The 8,846-nt window shown below is 41.7% G+C and overlaps 1 pseudogene; it reads right to left on the bottom strand.

Annotated features, from left to right (window-relative positions):
• Positions 1 to 317: 317 nt before the first annotated feature.
• Positions 318 to 8,072, bottom strand: Ppp2ca-ps1 (protein phosphatase 2 catalytic subunit alpha, pseudogene 1; annotated as a pseudogene).
• Positions 8,073 to 8,846: the final 774 nt, after the last annotated feature.

The raw sequence follows: 8,846 nt of genomic DNA, 5'->3' as shown, positions 1-8,846 counted from the left end.
GTGAACTGGACTCACAGGTGTTAACATGCACATCCTATATCTGCAGTCTTTCAAGAAAACAAAATAGCTCTATGTCAGAAACTGGATTCGTAACCAACAATGTCACATCAACATGCAATGAATTGGTTCATTCTAAAGTGTCATGGCTGTTGATGACAAGAGGCTTTGTATTTTCATAGGGTACATCTTCTGGTACCCGTGAAAACAAGATTGTTGAATGTTAACTATTTATGACACTTTGGAGTTACTTTTGCTCTGACCATTTCCATTAGGTCAATATATTGTTGTTCATGGCAATACTGTACAAGGTTAAACTTTCATTTCAGGAAGTAGTTTGGGGTATGACTAGTGACATGTTGCTCACCACTAGGAGGTGCTGGGTCAAACTGCAAGAAAGAATTATTTTTTCTTTTTTTTTTTTTATTAACTTGAGTATTTCTTATATACATTTCAAGTGTTATTCCCTTTCCCGGTTTCCGGGCAAACATCCCCCTCCCCCCACCCGTTCCTTATGGGTGTTCCCCTCCCAACCCTCCACCCATTGCCGCCCTCCCCCCATAGTCTAGTTCACTGGGGGTTCAGTCTTAGCAGGACCCAGGGCTTCCCCTTCCACTGGTGCTCTTACTAGGATATTCATTGCTACATATGGGGTCAGAGTCCAGGGTCAGTCCATGTATAGTCTTTAGGTAGTGGCTTAGTCCCTGGAAGGTCTGGTTGCTTGGCATTGTTGTACTTTCGGGGTCTCGAGCCCCTTCAAGCTCTTCCAGTTCTTTCTCTGATTCCTTCAATAGGGGACCTATTATCAGTTCAGTGGTTTGCTGCTGGCATTCGCCTCTGTATTTGCTGTATTCTGGCTGTGTCTCTCAGGAGCGATCTACATCCGGCTCCTGTCAGTCTGCACTTCTTTGCTTGATCCATCTTGTCTAATTGGGTGGCTGTATATGTATGGGCCACATGTGGGGCAGGCTCTGAATGGGTGTTCCTTCAGTCTCTTTTAATCTTTGCCTCTCTCTTCCCTGCCAAGGGTATTCTTTTTCCTCATTAAAGAAGGAGTGAAGCATTCACATTTTTATCATCCTTCTTGAGTTTCGTTCGTTCTAGGGATCTAGGGTAATTCAAGCATTTGGGCTAATAGCCACTTATCAATGAGTGCATACCATGTATGTCTTTCTGTGTTTGGGTTAGCTCACTCAGGATGATATTTTCCAGTTCCAACCATTTGCCTACGAATTTCATAAACTCGTTGTTTTTGATAGCTGAGTAATATTCCATTGTGTAGATGTACCACATTTTCTGTATCCATTCCTCTGTTGAAGGGCATCTGGGTTCTTTCCAGTTTCTGGCTATTATAAATAAGGCTGCGATGAACATAGTGGAGCACGTGTCTCTTTTATATGTTGAGGCATCTTTTGTGTATATGCCCAAGAGAGGTATAGCTGGATCCTCAGGCAGTTCAATGTCCAATTTTCTGAGGAACCTCCAGACTGATTTCCAGAATGGTTGTACCAGTCTGTAATCCCACCAACAATGGAGGAGTGTTCCTCTTTCTCCACATCCTCACCAGCATCTGCTGTCCCCTGAGTTTTTGATCTTAGCCATTCTCACTGGTGTGAGGTGAAATCTCAGGGTTGTTTTGATTTGCATTTCCCTTATGACTAAAGATGTTGAACATTTCTTTAGGTGTTTCTCAGCCATTCGGCATTCCTCAGCTGTGAATTCTTTGTTTAGATCTGAACCCCATTTTTTAATAGGGTTATTTGTTTCCCTGCGGTCTAACTTCTTGAGTTCTTTGTATATTTTGGATATAAGGCCTCTATCTGTTGTAGGATTGGTAAAGATCTTTTCCCAATCTGTTGGTTGCCGTTTTGTCCTAACCACAGTGTCCTTTGCCTTACAGAAGCTTTGCAGTTTTATGAGATCCCATTTGTCGATTCTTGATTTTAGAGCATAAGCCATTGGAGTTTTGTTCAGGAAATTTTTACCAGTGCCCATGTGTTCCAGATGCTTCCCTAGTTTTTCTTCTATTAGGTTGAGTGTGTCTGGTTTGATGTGGAGGTCCTTGATCCACTTGGACTTAAGCTTTGTACAGGGTGATGAGGATGGATCGATCGGTCTGCATTCTTCTACATGTTGCCCTCCAGTTGAACCAGCACCATTTTCTGAAAATGCTATCTTTTTTCCATTGGATGGTTTTGGCTCCTTTGTCAAAAATCAAGTGACCATAGGTGTGTGGGTTCACTTCTGGGTCTTCAATTCTATTCCATTGGTCTATCTGTCTGTCTCTGCACCAATACCATGCAGTTTTTATCACTATTGCTCTGTAATACTGCTTGAGTTCAGGGATAGTGATTCCCCCTGAAGTCCTTTTATTGTTGAGGATAGCTTTAGCTATCCTGGGTTTTTTGTTATTCCAGATGAATTTTCAAATTGTTCTGTCTAACTCTTTGAAGAATTGGATTGGTATTTTGATGGGGATTGCATTGAATCTGTAGATTGCTTTTGGTAAAATGGCCATTTTTACTATATTAATCCTGCCAATCCATGAGCATGGGAGATCTTTCCATCTTCTGAGGTCTTTTTCAATTTCTTTCCTCAGTGTCTTGAAGTTCTTATTGTACAGATCTTTTACTTGCTTGGTTAAAGTCACACCGAGGTACTTTATATTATTTGGGTCTATTATGAAGGTTGTCGTTTCCCTAATTTCTTTCTCGGCTTGTTTCTCTTTTGTATAGAGGAAGGCAACTGATTTATTTGAGTTAATTTTATACCCAGACACTTTGCTGAAGTTGTTTATCAGCTTTAGTAGTTCTCTGGTGGAACTTTTGGGATCACTTAAATATACTATCATGTCATCTGCAAATAGTGATATTTTGACCTCTTCTTTTCCGATCTGTATCCCCTTGATCTCCTTTTCTTGTCTGATTGCTCTGGCTAGAACTTCAAGAACTATATTGAATAAGTAGGGAGAGAGTGGGCAGCCTTGTCTAGTCCCTGATTTTAGTGGGATTGCTTCAAGTTTCTCTCCATTTAGTTTAATGTTAGCAACTGGTTTGCTGTATATGACTTTTACTATGTTTAGGTATGGGCCTTGAATTCCTATTCTTTCCAGGACTTTTATCATGAAGGGTGTTGAATTTTGTCAAATGCTTTCTCAGCATCTAATGAAATAATCATGTGGTTCTGTTCTTTCAGTTTGTTTATATAATGGATCACGTTGATGGTTTTCCGTATATTAAACCATCCCTGCATGCCTGGGATGAAGCCTACTTGATCATGGTGGATGATTGTTTTGATGTGCTCTTGAATTCGGTTTGCCAGAATTTTATTGAGTATTTTTGTGTCGATATTCATAAGGGAAATTGGTCTGAAGTTCTCTTTCTTTGTTGTGTCTTTGTGTGGTTTAGGTATAAGAGTAATTGTGGCTTCGTAGAAGGAATTCGGTAGTGCTCCATCTGTTTCAATTTTGTGGAATAGTTTGGATAATATTGGTATGAGGTCTTCTATGAAGGTTTGATAGAATTCTGCACTTAACCCGTCTGGACCTGGGCTCTTTTTGGTTTGGAGACTTTAATGACTGCTTCTATTTCCTTAGGAGTTATGGGGTTGTTTAACTCTTTATCTGTTCCTGATTTAACGTCGATACCTGGTATCTGTCTAGGAAATTGTCCATTTCCTGAAGATTTTCAAGTTTTGTTCAATAGGTTTTTATAGGAAGATCTGATGATTTTTTGAATTTCCTCTGAATCTGTAGTTATGTCTCCCTTTTCATTTCTGATTTTATTAATTTGGATGCATTCTCTGTGTCCTCACATTAATCTGGCTAAGGGTTTATCTATCTTGTTGATTTTCTCAAAGAACCAACTTTTGGTTCTGTTGATTCTTTCTATGGTCCTCTTTGTTTCTACTTGGTTGATTTCAGCTCTGAGTTTGATTATTTCCTGCCTTCTACTCCTCCTGGGAGTATTTGCTTCTTTTTGTTCTAGAGCTTTTAAGTGTGCTGTCAAGCTGCTGACATATGCTCTTTCCTGTTTCTTTCTGCAGGCACTCAGCGCTATGAGTTTTCCTCTTAGCACAGCTTTCGTTGTGTCCCATAAGTTTGGGTATGTTGTACCTTCATTTTCATTAAATTCTAAAAAGTTTTTAATTTCTTTCTTTATTTCTACCTTGACCAGGTTATCATTGAGTAGAGCATTGTTCAATTTCCAGGTATATGTGGGCATTCTTCCCTTATTTTTATCGAAGACCAGTTTTATACCGTGGTGGTCCGATAGCACGCATGGGATTATTTCTATCTTTCTGTACCGTTTGAGGCCCGTTTTTTGACCAATTATATGGTCAATTTTGGAGAAAGTACCATGAGGAGCTGAGAAGAAGATATATCCTTTTGCTTTAGGATAGAATGTTCTATAAATATCCGTTAAGTCCATTTGGCTCATGACTTCTCTTAGTCTGTCGACATCACTGTTTAATTTCTGTTTCCATGATCTGTCCATTGATGAGAGTGTGGTGTTGAAATCTCCCACTATTATTGTGTGAGGTGCAATGTGTGTTTTGAGCTTTAGTAAGGTTTCTTTTACGTATGTATGTGCCCTTGTATTTGGGGCATAGATATTTAGGATTGAGAGTTCATCTTTTGGATTTTTCCTTTGATGAATATGAAGTGTCCTTCCTTACCTTTTTTGATGACTTTTAGTTGAAAATTGATTTTATTTAATATTAGAATGGCTACTCCAGCTTGCTTCTTCTGACCATTTGCTTGGAAAGTTGTTTTCCAGCCTTTCACTCTGAGGTAGTGTCTGTCTTTGTGTCTGAGGTGTGTTTCCTGTAGGCAGCAGAATGCAGGGTCCTCATTGCGTATCCAGTTTGTTAATCTATGTCTTTTTATTGGGGAGTTGAGGCCATTGATATTGAGAGATATTAAGGAATAGTGATTATTCCTTCCCGTTATATTCATATTTGGATGTGTGGTTATGTTTGTGTGCTTTCATTCTGTTTGTTTTGTTGCCTAGACGATTAGTTTCTTGCTTCTTCTAGGGTATAGTTTGCCTCCTTATGTTGGGCTTTACCATTTATTATCCTTTGTAGTGCTGGATTTGTAGAAAGATGTTGTGTAAATTTGGTTTTGTCATGGAATATCTTGGTTTCTCCATTAATGTTAATTGAGAGTTTTGCTGGATACAGTAACCTGGGCTGGCATTTGTGTTCTCTTAGGGTCTGTATGACATCAGTCCAGGATCTTCTGGCCTTCATAGTTTCTGGCGAGAAGTCTGGTGTGATTCTGATAGGTCTGCCTTTATATGTTACTTGACCTTTTTCCCTTACTGCTTTTAATATTCTTTCTTTATTTTGTGCGTTTCGTGTTTTGACAATTATGTGACGGGAGATGTTTCTTTTCTGGTCCATCTATTTGGAGTTCTGTAGGCTTCTTGTATGCCTATGGGTATCTCTTTTTTTTATGTTAGGGAAGTTTTCTTCTATGATTTTGTTGAAGATATTTACTGGTCCTTTGAGCTGGGAGTCTTCACTCTCTTCTATACCTATTATCCTTAGGTTTGCTCTTCTCATTGAGTCCTGAATTTCCTGTATGTTTTGGACCAGTAGCTTTTTCCGCTTTACATTATCTTTGACAGTTGAGTCAATGATTTCTATGGAATCTTCTGCTACTGAGATTCTCTCTTCCATCTCTTGTATTCTGTTGGTGAAGCTTGTATCTACAGCTCCTTGTCTCTTCTTTTGGTTTTCTATATCCAGGGTTGTTTCCATGTGTTCTTTCTTGATTGCTTCTATTTCCATTTTTAATTCCTTCAACTGTTTGATTTTGTTTTCCTGGAATTCTTTCAGGGATTTTTGTGTCTCCTCTCTATGTGCTTCTACTTGTTTATTTATGTTTTCCTGGAATTCTTTTAGGCATTTTTGCGATTCCTCTCTGTAGGCTTCTACTTGTTCTCTAAGGGAGTTCTTCATGTCTTTCTTGAAGTCCTCCAGCATCATGATCAAAAATGATTTTGAAACTAGATCTTGCTTTTCTGGTGTGTTTGGATACCCCATGTTTGTTTTGATGGGAGATTTGGGCTCCGATGGTGCCATGTAGTCTTGGTTTCTGTTGCTTGGGTTCCTGTGCTTGCCTCTTGCCATCAGATTATCTCTAGTGTTACTTTGTTCTGCTATTTCTGACAGTGGCTAGACTGTCCTATAAGCCTGTGTGTCAGGAGTGCTGTAGACCTGTTTTCCTCTCTTTCAGTCAGTTATGGGGACAGAGTGTTCTTCTTTTGGGCGTGTAGTTTTCCTCTCTACAGGTCTTCAGCTGTTCCTGTGGGCCTGTTTCTTGAGTTCACCAGGCAGCTTTCTTGCAGCAGAAAATTTGGTCTTACCTGTGGTCCCGAGGCTCAAGTTCGCTCGTGGCGTGCTGTCCACGGGCTCTCTGCATCGGCAGCAACCAGGAAGACCTGTGCCGCCCCTTCCAGGAGCTTCAGTGCACCAGGGTTCCAGATGGTCTTTGGCTTTTTCCTCTGGCGTCTGAGATGTGTGTGCAGAGAGCAGTCTCTTCTGGTTTCCCAGGCTTGTCTGCCTCTCTGAAGGTTTAGCTCTCCCTCCCACGGTATTTGGGTGCAGAGAACTGTTTATCCGGTCTGTTTCCTTCAGGTTCTGGTGGTGTCTCAGGCAGGGGTCCTGTCGCTCCTGGGCCCTCCCCCACGGGAGCCCAGAGGCCTTATACAGTTTCCTCTTGGGCCAGGGATGTGGGCAGGGGTGAGCAGTGTTGGTGGTCTCTTCCACTCTGCAGCCTCAGGAGTGCCCACCTGATCAGGCGGTTGGGTCTCTCTCTCACGGGGTCTGGGAGCAGAGAGCTGCTGCGGGCCGGGATCCGCAGGTGTGGGACTTCCGGTAAACACAGAACGTGCCTGGTCTTAGAGGAATTCTGCTTCCCTGTGTCCCAAGCTCACCAGGCAGCTTTCTTGCAGCAGAAAATTTGGTCTTACCTGTGGTCCCGAGGCTCAAGTTCGCTCGTGGCGTGCTGCCCACGGGCTCTCTGCATGGCAGCAACCAGGAAGACCTGTGCTGCCCCTTCCAGGAACTTCAGTGCACCAGGGTTCCAGATGGTCTTTGGCTTTTTCCTCTGGCGTCCGATATGTGTGTGCAGAGAGCAGTCTCTTCTGGTTTCCCAGGCTTTTCTGCCTCTCTGAAGGTTTACCTCTCCCTCCCATGGTATTTGGGTGCAGAGACAAGAAAGAATTCTTAAGAGTGTCAAGTTTCATGATTGCCGCTTGGTTACCACAACAATAGCAATAGTTTGAGCACTGAAACTTGTTTCTACATTCTGGTCATGGCACCAGTTATAACCCTCCATCACCGGCTGTTGAGGTCTGGACACAAATGTGAGGCAATTGGCAAGAATAAATGTCTCAGAAATATTTTGCCCAAAAGCATAACCTGAAGAGATATCCCCCAGACATCATGGTCATCTGGATCTGACCACAGCAAGTCACACATTGGACCCTCATGAGAAACTTCGTGTAGGTGTTCAAGTACTCGGATGTGATCCAGTGTGTCTATGGATGGTGGGAGACCACCACGTAGACAGAAGATCTGTCCATCCTCCAAGGCAGTGAGAGGAAGATAGTCAAAAAAGGTCTGTGAAGTATTTCCAAACATTTGCATTCCTGTATTTCCTTAAACACTCATCGTAGAAATCATAAACTTGTGTGATCTGACTGTTCTCACAATTGCCTCGGAGTATGGGGATACTTTCTTGGTAAGGAACCTTAAGAGTTACAAGCAGTGTAACTGTTTCAACTGAGTAATATCCTCTGTCCACATAATCACCCATAAGCAAGTGAGTTGTATCTGGTGGTTTACCACCAATTCTAAAGAGTTCCATGAGGTCATGAAATTGCCAATATACATCTCCACACATAGTGACTGGACTTTGAACCTCTTGCTTGTAAGATTCTTTTGGTCACTATTTCTTTAGCCTTCTCACAGAGGCTCTTGACCTGGGACTCAGAGAGCTGCTTGCACTAGTTCAGCTGTTTGATCCTCTGGTCTAGCTCCTTGGTGAGCATCTTCTCATCCATGATGCCGCCCACCCGAACCACTGCAGCTCTGAGCTGCTCCAATGCCCTGGCCAGCACTTGGGCCACAGGCACAGACTGCAGCTGCTCCCCTGGGTGCTTCCTGCGGCCCCAGGTGTCTGCTTGCCCTGGCATTGGCATGCTGGCTTGCACCCCAGTGCTCATGCCTCCTCATCTACTGGTCCCAGCATGGGACTTGGCTTTCTTTAATGGCCAGCTGATAAACAACTTCAGCAAAGTGGTCAGATGTAAAATTAAATAAATCACTAGCCTTTTTTTTTTACAAATGATAAACTGGTTGAGAAAGAAATTAGGGAAACAATCCCTTTCACAACTATATCAGCACATATGCATAAACACACACACACACACACACACACACACACACACACACACGAGGGGGCATCAGACTTTGTTAAAAACAAATGACCATGCTTCGTCTTTCTCTATCTAGTACAAATTTCCATATACATGAGATCCTCATACCACCATAGAACACCAGAAAAAATCTATCAGATTACCTGATCACAGAGAAAATTGTCCTTAAAATTTTCTCATTAGAATTTTAGAAGTAATTATACATAGAATTTGTATCCTTCAAACTATAATATGAATTTTTATGATTTCTAACAAACCAGAGGAAAAAAAAGTCATGATAAAAGAAAATGGACATGAATTCTTAATTTGTAGATGAGCTGGGGATGAGAGAAATGTGTAATTTTTTTCTTACACCCATGCCTGGGGAAATCTTACCATTTGTTAAGGTCTGCAGGAGAC

This window comes from Rattus norvegicus, chromosome 17 (genome assembly GCF_021556685.1).
Source record: "Rattus norvegicus strain SHRSP/BbbUtx chromosome 17, alternate assembly SHRSP_T2T, whole genome shotgun sequence".
In the NCBI taxonomy this organism is placed as follows: domain Eukaryota; kingdom Metazoa; phylum Chordata; class Mammalia; order Rodentia; family Muridae; genus Rattus; species Rattus norvegicus.
The sequence above is the reverse complement of the archived record's forward strand: the minus strand, read 5'-3'. Positions and strand labels throughout refer to the sequence as shown.